This window comes from Arachis hypogaea, chromosome 3 (genome assembly GCF_003086295.3).
Source record: "Arachis hypogaea cultivar Tifrunner chromosome 3, arahy.Tifrunner.gnm2.J5K5, whole genome shotgun sequence".
Taxonomy (NCBI): Eukaryota; Viridiplantae; Streptophyta; class Magnoliopsida; order Fabales; family Fabaceae; genus Arachis; species Arachis hypogaea.
The window spans coordinates 72,712,855-72,728,967 of record NC_092038.1 but is presented as its reverse complement, the minus strand read 5'-3'; the positions used below and the strand labels follow the sequence as shown (position 1 = coordinate 72,728,967).

At 38.3% G+C, this 16,113-nt stretch overlaps 1 non-coding gene across 1 annotated transcript; it reads left to right on the top strand.

Annotated features, from left to right (window-relative positions):
- The first annotated feature begins 14,156 nt into the window (after nucleotides 1-14,156).
- On the top strand, nucleotides 14,157-14,264 carry LOC112793686 (small nucleolar RNA R71). The gene has a single exon (XR_003198387.1). It is a non-coding gene; the product is annotated as a small nucleolar RNA R71 (small nucleolar RNA).
- The last annotated feature ends 1,849 nt before the right edge of the window (nucleotides 14,265-16,113 follow it).

Here is a 16,113-nt window from a genome sequence, read left to right as displayed (position 1 = left end):
TTTGGACCATTTTCATTGAGAGGATGGGATGTAGCCACTGACAACGGTGATGCCCTACATATAGCTTGCCGTAGAAAGGAGTGACAAAGATTGGATAAAAGCAGTAGGAAAGCAGAGATTCAGAAGGAACACAGCACCTCCATACACTTATCTGAAATTCCCATCATTGAATTACATGAGTAACTTTATCTTTATTTTCTATTTATTTATTATTATTATTCAAAAATCCAATAATCTCTTAATATAGTTAAATCCGCCTGACTGGGATTTACAAGATGACCATAGCTGCTTCATACCAACAATCTCTGTGGGATCGACCCTTACTCACGTAAGGTATTACTTGGACGACCCAGTACACTTGCTGGTTAGTTGTGCGGAGTTGTGACTAAGTGTGATTCACATTTGAGAGCACTACAAAGTCTTTGGAGCCATTGTTGATGATCACAATTTCGTCCACTAGTAGTCCCTATTCAATTGAAGGACTAATTCTCCTCTGTTAACATCAATCACAGCTCCTGCTGTGGCTAGGAATAGTCTTTCAGGGATGATGCATTCATCCTCATTCTTTCTAGTCTCTAAGATTATGAAATCAGCAGGGATGTAAAGGCCTTTAACCTTCACCAACATGTCCTCTACCAATCCATAAGCTTGTCTTTGTGATCTGTCTGCCATCTCTAATGAGAATGTGGCAGGCTATACCTCAATGATCCCTAGCTTCTCCATTACAGAGAGTGGCATAAGATTTATGCATGATCCTAAGTCACACAGAGCCTTCTCAAAGGTCATGGTGCCTATGGTATAGGGTATTAAGAATTTACCAGGATCTTGTTTCTTTTGAGGTAAAGTTTGCTGAACCCATGTATCTAGTTCACTAATGAGCAAGGGAGGTTCACCTTCCCAAGTCTCATTACCAAACAACTTGGCATTCAGCTTCATGATAGCTCCTAGATATTGAGCAACTTGCTCTCCAGTTACATCTTCATCCTCTTTAGAGGAAGAATAGTTTTCAGCCAAAAGGAGGTTTAATGGGATCTCTATGGTCTCTATATGACCTTCAGATTCCTTTGGGTCCACTATAGGGAACTCCTTCTTGCTTGAAAGACATTCCATGAGGTCTTCCTCATTGGGATTCACGTCTTCTCCTTCCTCTCTAGGTTTGGCCATGTTGATTATGTCAATGGCCTTGCACTCTTTTTTTGGATTCTCTTCAGTATTTCTTGGGAGAGTACTAGGAGGAGTTTTAGTGACTTTCTTACTCAGCTGGCCCACTTGTGCCTCCAAATTTCTGATGGAAGACATTGTTTTACTCATGAAATTTAAAGTGACCTTAGACAAATCAGAGACTATGTTTGCTAAGTTAGAGGTGCTCTGCTCAGAATTCTCTGTCTGTTGCAGAGAAGATGATGGAAAAAGCTTGCTATTACTGAGTCTGTTTCTTCCACCATTATTAAAGCCTTGTTGAGGCTTTTGTTGATCCTTCCATGAGAAATTTGGATGATTTCTCCAAGATAAATTATAGGTGTTTCCATAAGGTTTACCCATGTAATTTACCTCTGCCATTGCAGGGTTCTCAGGATCATAAGCTTCTTCTTCAGAAGATGCCTCTTTAGCACTGTTGGATGCATTTTGCCATCCATTCAGACTTTGAGAAATCATGTTGACTTGCTGAGTCAACATTTTGTTATGAGCCAATATGGCATTCAGAGCATTAATTTCAAGAACTCCCTTCCTCTGAGGTGTCCCTTTATTCACAGAATTCCTCTCAGAAGTGTACATGAACTAGTTATTTGCAACCATGTCAATAAGCTCTTGAGCTTCTGCAGGCGTTTTCTTTAGGTGAATGGATGATGAGCGGATATTTTATACGCTTTTTGGGGGTAATTTCATGTAGATTTTAGTATGTTTTAATTAGTTTTTAGTAGAATATTATTAGTTTTTAGGCAAAAATCATATTTCTGGACTTTACTATGAGTTTGTGTGTTTTTCTGTGATTTCAGGTAATTTCTGGCTGAAATTGAAGGAGCTGAGCAAAAATCTGAGTTAGGCTGAAAAAGGACTGATGATGCTGTTGGATCCTGACCTCCCTGCACTCGGAATGGATTTTCTGGAGCTACAAGAGTCCAATTGGCGCGCTCTTAACGGCTTTGGAAAGTAGACATCCAGGGCTTTCCAGCAATATATAATAGTCCATACTTTGCGCGAAGATAGATGACGTAACTTGGCGTTGAACGCCAAGTACATGCTGCTGTCTAGAGTTAAACGCCAAAAACACGTCATGATCCGGAGTTGAACGCCCAAAACACGTTATAACTTGGAGTTCAACTCCAAGAAAAGCCTCAGCTCGTGGATAGCTTTAGTCTCAGCCCCAGCACACACCAAGTGGGCCCCAGAAGTGGATTTCTGCATCAATTATCTTAGTTTACTCATATTCTGTAAACCTAGGTTACTAGTTTACTATTTAAACAACTTTTAGAGACTTATCTTGTACCTCATGACATTTTCAGATCTGAATTATACACTCTTTGGCAGCATGAGTCTCTAAACTCCATTGTTGGGGGTGAGGAGCTCTGCAGCGTCTCGATGAATTAATGCAATTGTTTCTATTTCTCCATTCAAACGTGTGTGTTCCTATCTAAGATGTTCATTCGCGCTTAATTACGAAGAAGGTGATGATCCGTGACACTCATCACCTTCCTCAATCCATGAAGGTGTGCCTGACAACCACCTCCATTCTACATCAGATTGAATGAGCTTCTCTTAGATTCTCTAATCAGAATCTTCATGGTATAAGCTAGATTGATGGCGGCATTCATGAGAATCCGGAAAGTCTAAACCTTTTCCGTGGTATTCCGAGTAGGATTCCGGGATTGAATGACTGTGATGAGCTTCAAACTCCTGAAGGCTGGGCGTTAGTAACAGACGCAAAAGAATCATTGGATTCTATTCCAACCTAATTGAGGACTGACAGATGATTAGCCGTGCTGTGACAGAGCATTTGGACCATTTTCACTGAGAGGATGGGAAGTAGCCATTGACAACGGTGACACCCTACATACAGCTTGCCATGGAGGGAATTTTGCACTTTTCCATGGATGGAATATTACATTACAGGAATAGATCAGACAAAGCATCTCCAAAACTCCAACATATTCTCCATTACTGCATAACAAGTATTTATTTTATGCCCTTTTCCCTTTCTTCAATGAACTTGAAAAACACTGTTGTTAGCATCCTGTCTAAGAATAATAAGATAAACATAGCTTGCTTCAAACTAACAATCTCTGTGGGATTCGACCCTTACTCACGTAAGGTATTACTTGGACGACCCAGTGCACTTGCTGGTTAGTTGTGCGGATTGCAAAAAGTGTTATTGCAATTTTGTGCACCAAGTTTTTGGTGCCGTTGCCGGGGATTGTTCGAGTTTGAACAACTAAAGGTTTATTGTTATAGAGTCATTAAATCCTGATAGGAAAATTTCTTTTCAAAAACATTATTTTTCTTAATTAATTGCTAATTTTCGTGAGTTTAGTGTCTTGTTCTAAGTTTGGTGTTAATTGCATATTTTATATTTTTCTTTAAATTTTCGAACTTGTGTTCTTTGTTCTTCATTGATCTTCAAGTTGTTCTTGTTTATTTTTCTTGTTTGATCTTGAGTTTTTCTTGTTTTGTGTCTTTTCTTGTTTTTCTTGTGCTTTTTCAAAACATTAACTTTCAAAAATTTATACTTTTATCCATAAATATAATACATCTTTAAAATCAACACTGAAGTTACTAACCAATTGGTTGGAGCATTAGTAGTTGTTCTTGATAATTGGGTATCTTCTTTGGAATCTTTTTCAAAAATAATTTTTCTTTGATTGAATCTTGTGCCAAACTCTAAGTTTCGCGTTTCCTTGTTAATTTTTCTTTAAATTTCGAAAATTTGTCTTGGTTTTCTAAAAATTTTAAGTTTGGTGTTCTTTCTTTTGTTCTTGGTGTTCTTGTGAATCTTCAAGGTGTTCTTGAGTCTTTCTTGTGTTTTGATCTTAAAATTTTTAAGTTTGGTGTTCCTTGGTGTTTTCCCTCCAAAATTTTTGAAAATAAGGAGCATTGGATCTAAAAATTTTAAGTCTTGTGTCTTTTGTGTGTTTTCCTCTTTCATCATAAAATTCAAAATTCAAAAAAAAAAATATCTTTTCTAACTAATTTTGAACTACATTTTCGAAAATTTTACATAAAAATTCAGATTTCAATTTCAAAATATTTTCAAATTCTTTTATTTATTTCGTTTTTATTTTATAAAATAAATTTTTTATAAAATAAATAATATCAACATACATATCATCTCCTTTATTCCATCATGGAACTAAGTGGGAATGAACAGTTCAGGAGGACTCTGGGGTCATATGCTAACCCCACTACTGCTTCATATGGGAGTAGTATTTGTATACCCTCCATTGAAGTTAGTAGCTTTGAGTTGAATCCTCAGCTCATTATCATGGTGCAGCAAAACTGCCAGTATTCTGGTCTTCCACATGAAGAACCTACAGAGTTTCTGGCACAATTTTTACAAATTGCTGATACAGTGCATGATAAGGAAGTAGATCAGGATGTCTACAGATTATTACTATTTCCATTTGCTGTAAAAGATCAAGCTAAGAGGTGGTTAAATAACCAACCTAAGAACAGCATAAAAACATGGAAACAGCTGTCAGAAAAATTCCTGAATCACTATTTCCCTCCAAAACGGATGACACAGCTAAGGCTAAGCATCCAAGGCTTCAAACAAGGAGATAATGAATCCCTTTATGATGCCTGGGAGAGATACAGAGAGATGCTAAGAAAATGCCCCTCTGAAATATTTTCAGAGTGGGTGCAACTAGACATCTTCTACTATGGGCTTACAGAAAAAGCTCAGATTTCTCTAGACCACTCAGCTGGTGGATCTATACATATGAGAAAAACAATTGAAGAAGCTCAAGAGCTTATTGATACAGTTGCCAGAAATCAGCATATGTACCTAAGCAGTGAATCCTCCATGAAAGAAGAAGCTAAAACAGTAACTGCTGAACTCAGTCCTGTGGATCAGGCTAATGAATTCAATCAGCAATTAGACTTTCTAACTCAGCAGCTAGCCGAATTCAAGGAAATACTACAGGAAACAAGAATGGCTAACAGGAATATGGAAGTACAGTTAAAGCAAACATAAAAGCAACTGTCAAAACAAATAACAGAAGAATGCCAAGCAGTTCAATTAAGAAGTGGAAAAACATTAAACACCTCACTTCAAAGCAGCAGGAAGCCAAGAAATGAACAAATGGCTACCCAAAATCCCTCTGAGGATAATCATAGCCCAGAGAGGAATAATGCTGGCGCTGAACGCCCAGACCATGCTCATTCCTGGCGTTCAATGCCAGAAACAAATAAGGAGTTGGCGTCTAACGCCACTCCAGCTTTCACCCCTGGCATTCAAACGCCAGTGGGGGATCAGTCACATACAAGTGCTGATAACAACCCTTCTAAAAAGGCTTCCCAACCCACTTCTGTAGGTAATAAACCTGCAACAACTAAGGTTGAGGAATATAAAGCCAAAATGCCTTATCCTCAAAAACTCCGCCAAGCGGAACAGGATAAGTAATTTGCTCGCTTTGCAGACTATCTCAGGACTCTTGAAATAAAGATTCCGTTTGCAGAAGCACTTGAGCAAATACCCTCTTATGCTAAGTTCATGAAAGAGATCTTAAGTCATAAGAAGGATTGGAGGGAGACTGAAAAAGTTTACCTCACTGAAGAATGCAGTGCAGTCATTCTGAAAAGCTTACCTGAGAAGCTTAAAGATCCCGGGAGCTTTATGATACCATGTACATTAGAGGGTACTTGTACCAAGCAAGCTTTATGTGATCTTGGGGCAAGTATCAACCTAATACCTGCATCTATTATATTAAAGCTTGGTTTGACTGAAGAAATCAAACCAACCAGGATATGTCTTCAACTTGCTGATGGCTCCATTAAATACCCATCAGGCGTGATTGAAGACATGATTGTCAAGGTTGGGCCATTTGCCTTTCTTACTGACTTCGTTGTGCTGGAAATAGAGGAGCACAAGAGTGCAACTCTCATTCTAGGAAGACCTTTCCTAGCAACTGGCCGAACCCTCATTGACGTCTAAAAAGGGGAAGTAACCTTGAGAGTCAATGAGGAGGAGTTCAAGTTGAATTTTGTCAAAGCCATGCAACATCCAGACACCCCAAATGACTGCATGAGTGTTAATATTATTGACTCTCTGGTGAGAGAGGTCAATATGGCTGAGAGTCTCGAATCAGAGCTAGAGGACATCTTTAAAGATGTTCAGCCTGATCTGGAGGAATCAGAGAGAATAATAGAACCTCTGAAAATCCCTCAGGAAGAGGAGAAACCTCCTACACCCGAGCTCAAACCATTACCACCATCACTAAAATATGCATTCCTGGAACAAGGTGATACCTTTCCTGTAATCATAAGCTCTACCTTAGAGCCACAGGAAGAGGAAGCACTAATTCAAGTGCTAAGGACGCACAAGACAGCTCTTGGGTGGTCCAACAGTGGTCTAAAGGGCATTAGCCCAGCCAGATGCATGCACAAGATCTTACTGGAGGGTGACGCTAAGCCAGTGGTTCAACCACAAAGGCGGCTGAATCCAGCCATGAAGGAGGTGGTGCAGAAAGAGGTCACTAAGTTACTAGAGGCTGGGATTATTTATCCTATTTCTGATAGCCCCTGGGTAAGCCCTGTCCAAGTCGTCCCTAAGAAAGGTGGCATGACAGTGGTTCATAATGAAAAAAAATGAACTGGTTCCTACAAGAACAGTTACTGGGTGGCGTATGTGTATTAATTATAGAAGGCTCAATACAGCCACCAGAAAGGATTATTTTCCTTTACCATTCATAGACTAGATGCTAGAACGACTGGCAGGTCATGAATACTACTGCTTCCTGGATGGATATTCAGGTTATAATCAAATTGCAGTAGATCCAAAAGATCAAGAGAAAACGGCATTCACATGTCCATCTGGAGTATTTGCATACAGAAGGATGCCATTTGGCTTGTGCAATGCACCTGCAACCTTTCAGAGGTGCATGCTCTCAATTTTCTCTGATATGGTGGAAAATTTTCTGAAAGTCTTCATGGATGACTTTTCAGTATTTGGAGACTCATTCAGCTCCTGTCTTGACCATCTAGCACTTGTTCTAAAGAGATGCCAAGAGACTAACCTGGTTTTAAACTGGGAAAAATGTCACTTTATGGTGACTGAAGGGATTGTCCTTGGGCACAAAATCTCGAACAAGGGAATAGAGGTGGATCAAGCTAAGGTAGAAGTAATTGAAAAATTACCACCACCTACCAATGTTAAGGCAATTAGAAGCTTTCTGGGGAATGCAGGATTCTATAGGAGGTTTATAAAGGATTTTTCAAAAATCGCCAAACCTCTGAGCAACCTGCTAGCTGCTGACACGCCATTTATCTTTGATAAAGAGTGTCTGCAGGCATTTGAGACTCTGAAAGCTAAATTGGTCACAGCACCAATCATCTCTGCACCACACTGGACATTACCATTTGAATTGATGTGTGATGCCAGTGACCATGCCATTGGTGCAGTGTTGGGACAAAGGCATGACAAGCTTCTGCACGTCATTTACTATGCCAGCCATGTTCTAAATGACGCACAGAAGAATTACACAACCACAGAAAAAGAGCTACTTGCAGTGGTTTATGCCATTGACAAATTCAGATCCTATTTAGTAGGATCAAAAGTGATTGTGTACACTGATCATGCTGCTCTTAAATATCTACTCACAAAGCAGGATTCAAAACCCAGACTTATAAGATGGGTGTTGCTTCTGCAAGAGTTTGATATAGAAATAAGAGACAGAAAAAGGACAGAAAACCAAGTAGCAGATCACCTGTCCCGAATAGAACCAGTAGAAGGGGCGTCCCTCCCTCTCACTGAGATCTCTGAAACCTTTCTGGATGAGCAACTCTTTGCCATCCAGGAAGTGCCATGGTTTGCAGATATTGCAAACTACAAGGCAGTGAGATTCATACCCAAAGAGTACAGTAGGCTGCAATCAAAGAAATTGATCACAGATGCAAAGTACTATCTTTGGGATGAACCATATCTCTTCAAGAGATGTGCAGACGAAGTAATCCGTAGATGTGTGCCTAAGGAAGAAGCGCAGAAGATTCTATGGCACTGCTATGGATCACAGTATGGAGGACATTTTGGAAGTGAGCGAACAGCCACAAGAGTCCTCCAATGTGGCTTCTACTGGCCTACTCTCTATAAAGATTCCCGAGCGTTTGTACTTAATTGTGACAGTTGCCAAAGATCTGGCAATCTGCCTCATAGTTATGCCATGCCTCAACAAGGAATCTTGGAGATTGAGTTGTTTGATGTATGGGGTATTGACTTTATGGGACCTTTCCCACCATCATACTCAAACACTTATATTCTGGTGGCAGTGGATTTTGTATCCAAATGGGTGGAGGCTATTGCAACACCCACTAATGACACGAAAACAGTGTTAAAATTCCTCCAGAAACACATCTTCAGTAGATTTGGTACCCTTAGAGTATTAATCAGTGATGGGGGCACTCATTTCTGCAATAAACAGCTTTACTCTGCTTTGGTTCGTTATGGAGTTAGCCACAGGGTAGCTACTCCATATCACCCACAGACTAATGGGCAAGCTGAAGTCTCAAACAGAGAACTCAAAAGAATCCTGGAACGGACTGTAATTAACCGTAGAAGGGATTGGGCAAGAAGCTTGGATGATGCTCTGTGGGCATACAGAACAGCATTCAAGACCCCTATAGGGACCTCTCCATACCAGCTTGTGTATGGAAAGGCATGTCACTTGCCAGTGGAACTGGAGCATAAGGCCTACTGGGCAACCAGATTCCTGAACCTTGATGCCAAGTTAGCTGGAGAAAAATGCTTACTCCAGTTAAATGAGCTAGAGGAATTTAGACTCAATGCTTTCGAAAATGCAAAAATTTACAAAGAGAAAGCAAAAAGATGGCATGATAAGAAATTGTCATCCAGAGTCTTTGAGCCGGGGCAGAAAGTTTTGCTATTCAATTCTAGGCTCAAATTATTCCCCGGGAAATTAAAGTCCCGGTGGAGAGGTCCATATGTGATTACAAGTGTATCACCATATGGATACGTAGAGCTTCAGGATAACGACTCTAACAAAAAGTTCATTGTTAATGGACAGAGAATTAAACATTATCTTGAAAGTAATCTTGAGCAAGAATGCTCAAAACTGAGACTTGATTAGAGCTCAGTAATAGTCCAGCTAAAGACAATAAAGAAGCGCTTGCTGGGAGGCAACCCAGCCATTTACAAAGTTTATTTACTAATTAAATAAATTTCCTTTTCTTTACAGGTATGTGTCAAGTATCTTCAAAAGGTAAAATAGCAATTGTTTGAGTTCACAGAGTTACAGGGGAATCTGGAAGCTCACTAGCGTGGAAAAGCCAGTGAGAAATGTTTTGGGCGTTGAACGCCCAAAAGAAGCATCCACTGGGCGTTCAACGCCAGTAAGGGTAGCCATCTGGGCGTTAAACGCCAGAAAGGAGCATCTTCTGGGCGTTGAACGCCAGAAAGAAGCACCTTCTGGGCGTTTAATGCCAGATTGACAGCGTCCTGGGCGTTTAGAAAAACGCCCAGTGACAAAGGACTTCCTGGCGTTCAACGCCAGAAAGAAGCAACAGCTGGGCGTTGAACGCCCAGGAGAAGCATCAATTGGGCGTTAAACGCCCAAACGCTGCAGGAGGAGGTAAAATTCGTTTTTCTTCAAAAATTTTCTAATTTTTATGTTTCAATTCATGATTTCTTGCATAAACATTTTTCCAAATATCATCCTTCAATTTTTAATATAATCCTAATTTCTAAAATCTCTAATTTCTGAAATCCCTATTTCAAAGATTTTACATGCATCTTAATCCATAAAGACAGTTGATTTTCAGTCCAATCCAACTCTTTTTCCAAGCTCTTTCCCAACTTAATTATCTTTTAAAATCTTTTTCAAATTATAAATTTCAAATTTATTTTTAAATATCATTCATATCTTTTTAAATTAAATCCTTTTCTTGTCATATTTATCTTTTATAAATCATATCTTTTATCTTATATCTTTTTCTTATTTTCGAATACCCACCCCCTCCCTTTATATCCACTTTCGACGCCCCTCTCATCATTCACCATTCCACACTTGCTCTCCTCCTATTCCTCTTCTCTCTTTTCTTTTGCTTGAGGACAAGCAAACCTCTAAGTTTGGTGTGCTTATCCGTGATCACAAAAATATTCTCACTTTGATCATGGCCCCTAAAGGAAAACAACCCAACCCAAGAGGCAAGAAAGAGAATATTCCAAAGCCACTTTGGAATCAAGGGAAGTTCTTAACTAAAGAACATTCAGACCATTACTACAAAATAATGAGTCACAGATCAGTGATCCCGGAAGTCAAGTTTGATCTGAAGGAAGATGAATATCCGGAGATCCAAGAACAAATTCGAAACAGGAATTGGAAATCCTAGCTAATCCTGAAACGAAAGTGGGAAGGAACATGGTTCAGGAGTTCTATGCTAATCTATGGCAGACAGACAGGCAAAGAATAATTGGAGCTGCCCTCTATGTCCATCAGACCTTAGTCAAAGGAAAGATTATTCATACCCATCCTGACAAAATCAGGGAGATCTTTAAGCTTCCTCAACTGAAAGATGACCCAGACTCCTTTAATAGGAGAATGATGAGGGTAAATAAAGGTCTGGACAAGATTCTAGAGGATATATGCATCCCCGAAGCCTGGTGGACCACCAGCACGACTGGAATCCCAAATCAACTCAAAAGAGAAGATCTCAAACCAGTAGCCAGAGGCTGGCTGGATTTCATTGGGCGTTCCATATTGCCCACCAGCAACCGTTCTAAAGTTACCATTAAAAGAGCAGTGATGATTCACTGCATCATGTTGGGAAAAGAAGTAGAAGTCCATCAACTGATCTCGTGTGAACTATACAAAATAGCAAACAGGAATTCCAAGGATGCCAGATTGGCCTATCCAAGCTTAATTTCTATGCTCTGCAGAGATGCCGGAGTGAAGATGGGAATAACAGAGTATATCTCAGTTGAAAGGCCAATCACTATAATATCAATGGACAGACAACAACTGCAGGATGATCCAATCAAGAGGAGAGCACAGGAAGTCCTCCCAGAACTTCCTCAATTCGAATATTGGGAACATATTGAAGCATCTATTTCCAAATTGCAAGAAGCTATGAACCAAATAAAGGAAGAACAGAACAATCAAAGCAACATGCTTTGCAAACTGCTTAAGGAACAAGAAGAGCAAGGGCGTGATTTAAGGGAGCTGAAGCACCAGAAATTAATCCTTGAAGGCCCAAGCACCCCACAGATCAGAGGAACATCTACTTCCCAAAACACAGGTTGTTGAGTTCTAATGTTAAGCTTTAACTCTGTGATAGTGTTATTATAGAAATTTACCTTAGGGGATATATATATAGTAGTAGTAGTAATTAGTATATCTATTCTGGTTTTATTTCCAAATAAGTTATAATTTATTTTTCTCATCATCATCAGGCATGAATAAAATAGTAGATAATTAGAATAAAGAAGTAATTTATTTTTTTTTTGAGTTCTAAATAATAAAAATTATAATTAACTATATGTGGTGGCAACACTTTTTGTTCTCTGAATGAATGCTTGAACAGTGCATAATTTTTATCCTGAATTTTATGAATAGTGGCTCCTGAAAGAATGAGGAACACGAAAAATATTATTGATGATCTGAAAAATCATGAAATTGATTCTTGAAGCAAGAAATAGCAGAGAAAAAAAAGAAAAAAAATTTACAAGAAATCATTGGATCAAGAAAAGGAATAAAAGCCAACAGCCCTTAAAACCAAAAGGCAAGGGTGAAAAGGATCCAAGGCTTTGAGCATCAGTGGAGAGGAGGGCCCAAGGAAGTAATTCCAGGCCTAAGCGGCTAAATCAAGCTGTCCCTAACCATGTGCTTGTGGCATGCAGGTCCAAGTGAAAAATCTTGAGACTGAGTGGTTAAAGTCGTGATCCAAAGCAAAAAGAGTGTGCTTAAGAGCTCTGGACACCTCTAACTGGGGACTTTAGCAAAGCTGAGTCACAATCTGAAAAGGTTCACCCAGTCATGTGTCTGTGGCATTTATGTATCCGGTGGTAATACTGGAAAACAAAGTGCTTAGGGCCACGGCCAAGACTCATAAAGTAACTGTGTTCAAGAATCAACATACTACACTAGGAGAATCAGTAATACTATCTGAATTCTGAGTTCCTATGGATGCCAATCATTCTGAATTTCAAAGGATAAAGGAGGATGCAAAAACTGTTCAGAAACAAAAAGCTACAAGCCCCGCTCATCTAATAAGAATCTGAGCTCCACTTAAAAACTCTAAAATATTATTACTTCTTAATTTCTTTTAATCCTATTTTATTTATCTAGTTGCTTGAGGACAAGCAACAGTTTAAGTTTGGTGTTGTGATGAGCGGATATTTTATACGCTTTTTGGGGGTAATTTCATGTAGATTTTAGTATGTTTTAATTAGTTTTTAGTAGAATATTATTAGTTTTTAGGCAAAAATCATATTTCTGGACTTTACTATGAGTTTGTGTGTTTTTCTGTGATTTCAGGTAATTTCTGGCTGAAATTGAGGGAGTTGAGCAAAAATCTGAGTTAGGCTGAAAAATCTGACCCCCCTGCACTCGAAATGGATTTTCTGGAGCTATAGGAGTCCAATTGGCGCGCTCTCAATGGCGTTGGAAAGTAGACATCCAGGGCTTTCCAGCAATATATAATAGTCTATACTTTGCGCGAAGATAGACGACGTAACTTGGCGTTGAACGCCAAGTACATGCTGCTGTCTAGAGTTAAACGCCAAAAACACGTCATGATCCGGAGTTGAACGCCCAAAACACGTTATAACTTGGAGTTCAACTCCAAGAAAAGCCTCAGCTCGTGGATAGCTTTAGTCTCAGCCCCAGCACACACCAAGTGGGACCCAGAAGTAGATTTCTGCATCAATTATCTTAGTTTACTCATATTCTGTAAACATAGGTTACTAGTTTACTATTTAAACAACTTTTAGAGACTTATCTTGTACCTCATGACATTTTCAGATCTGAATTATACACTCTTTGGTAGCATGAGTCTCTAAACTCCATTGTTGGGGTGAGGAGCTTTGCAGCGTCTCGATGAATTAATGCAATTGTTTCTATTTCTCCATTCAAACGTGTGTGTTCCTATCTAAGATGTTCATTCGCGCTTAATTACGAAGAGGGTGATGATCCGTGACACTCATCACCTTCCTCAATCCATGAACGTGTGCCTGACAACCACCTCCATTCTACATCAGATTGAATGAGCTTCTCTTAGATTCTCTAATCAGAATCTTCGTGGTATAAGCTAGATTGATGGCGGCATTCATGAGAATCCGGAAAGTCTAAACCTTGTCCGTGGTATTCCGAGTAGGATTTCGGGATTGAATGACTGTGACGAGCTTCAAACTCCTGAAGGCTGGGCGTTAGTGACAGACACAAAAGAATCATTGGATTCTATTCCAACCTGATTGAGGACCGACAGATGATTAGTCGTGCTGTGACAGAGCATTTGGAACATTTTCACTGAGAGGATGGGAAGTAGCCATTGACAACGGTGACACCCTACATACAGCTTGCCATGGAGGGAATTTTGCACTTTTCCATGGATGGAATATTACATTACAGGAATAGATCAGACAAAGCATCTCCAAAACTCCAACATATTCTCCGTTACTGCATAACATGTACTTATTTTATGCCCTTTTCCCTTTCTTCACTGAACTTGAAAAACACTGTTGTTAGCATCCTGACTAAGAATAATAAGATAAACATAGCTTGCTTCAAACCAACAATCTCTGTGGGATTCGACCCTTACTCACGTAAGGTATTACTTGGACGACCCAGTGCACTTGCTGGTTAGTTGTGCGGATTGCAAAAAGTGTTATTGCAATTTCGTGCACCAATAGATCCGCCTGCAGAATGGTCCAGTGACATCTTAGAGAACTCAGATAGACCATAATAGAATATATGCAAAATGGTCCATTCTAAAAGCATGTCAGAAGGACACCTTTTGGTCATCTATTTGTATCTTTCCCAAGCTTCATAGAGGGATTCACCATCTTTTTGTTTGAAGGTCTAAACATCCACTCTAAGCTTGCTCAGCTTTTGAGGAGGAAAGAACTTAGCCAAGAAGGCCATGACCAGCTTATCCCAGGCCAGGAGTCCAGGCTATCTTTAGGTTGTGAGTCTAACCATGTTCTAGCTCTGTCTCTTACAGCAAAAGGGAAAAGCATGAGCCTGTAGATTTAGGATCTACTCCATTAGTCTTAACAGTCTCATAGATCTGCAAGAACTCAGTTAAAAACTGATAGGGATCTTCTGATGGAAGTCCATGGAATTTGCATTTCTGTTGCATTAGTGCAACTAGTTGAGGTTTCAGCTCAAAATTGTTTGCTCCAATGGCAGGGATTAAGATGCTTCTTCCATCAAATTTGGAAGTAGGTGTAGTATAGTCACCAAGCATCCTCCTTGCATTATTATTTTTGGCTACCATCTCCTCTTCCTTTTCGAAAATTTCTATAAGGTTGTCTCTGAATTGTTGTAATTTAGCTTCTCTTAGTTTCCTCTTCAGAGTCCTTTCAGGTTCAGGATCTACTTCAACAAGAGTATTCTTGTCCTTGCTCCTGCTCATATGAAAAAGAAGGGAACAGAAAATAATAATAGGGATCCTCTTTACCATAGTAGAGAAATTCCTTTATGTTAGTAGAAGAAGAAAGGAATAAAAGAAGAAAAAGGTGAGAATCCAAACACAAGGGGAAAGAGAGTGGGTTCAAATTCTTGAGTGGAAGAGAAGTGTTAGTAAATGAATAAATAAATAGGAAGAGATGAGAGAGGAAGAAATTCGAAAATAAATTTTAAAAAAGGGTGAGTGATTTTCGAAAATTAAGAGAAGAAATAAAATTAAAATTAAAGTTTGAAACAATTAGTTAATTAAAAGAATTTTGAAAAAGAAGGGGTGATTTTCGAAAATTAGATAGAGGAAAGTAGTTAGGTGGTTTTTGAAAAAGATAGGAGACAAACAAAAAGTCAATTAGTTAGTTGAAAAAGATTTGAAAATCAATTTTGAAAAGATAAGAAGTTAGAAAAGATATTTTGAAATCAAATTTTTGAAAAAGATATGATTTGAAAAAGATATTTTAAAAAGATATGATTGAAAAAGATATTTTGAAAAAGATTTGATTTTTAAAATTAAAATTGATTACTTGACTAACAAGAAACTAAAAGATATGACTCTAGAATTTAAAGATTGAACCTTTTTTAACAAGAAAGTAACAAACTTTAAATTTTTTAATCAATCACATTAATTGTTAGTAAAGTTTTCAAAATTTTGAAATAAAGATAAGAAAAAGATTTTGAAAATAAAATTTAAAAATTTTCAAAAATAAAAAATGAAAAAGATTTGATTTTTGAAAAAGATTTTGGAAAGATAAGATTTTTAAAATTGAAAATTTGACTTGACTTATAAGAAATGGCTAAGTTTTAAAAATTTTTGACTAAGTCAACCCAAATTTTCGAAAATTATGAGAAAAAAGGAGAATATATTTTTTTGATTTTTGAAATTTTAATGATGAGAGAGAAAAACACAAATATGACCTAAAACATGAAATTTTGGATCAAAACACATGATTCATGCAAGAACACTATGAATGTCAATATGAACACCAAGAACACTTTGAAGATCAAGATGAACATCAAGACTTATTTTTGAAAAATTTTCAAGAAAAGAAAACATGCAAGACACCAAACTTAGAAATCTTTAATGCCTAGACACTATGAATGCAAAAATGCATATAAAAAACAACAAAAGACACAAAACAAGAAAACATAAAGATCAAACAAGAAGACTTACCAAGAAAAACTTGAAGATCATGAAGAACACATGCATGAATTTTCGAAAAAATGCAAAAAATTTTAAAACATGCAATTGACACCAAACTTAAAAATT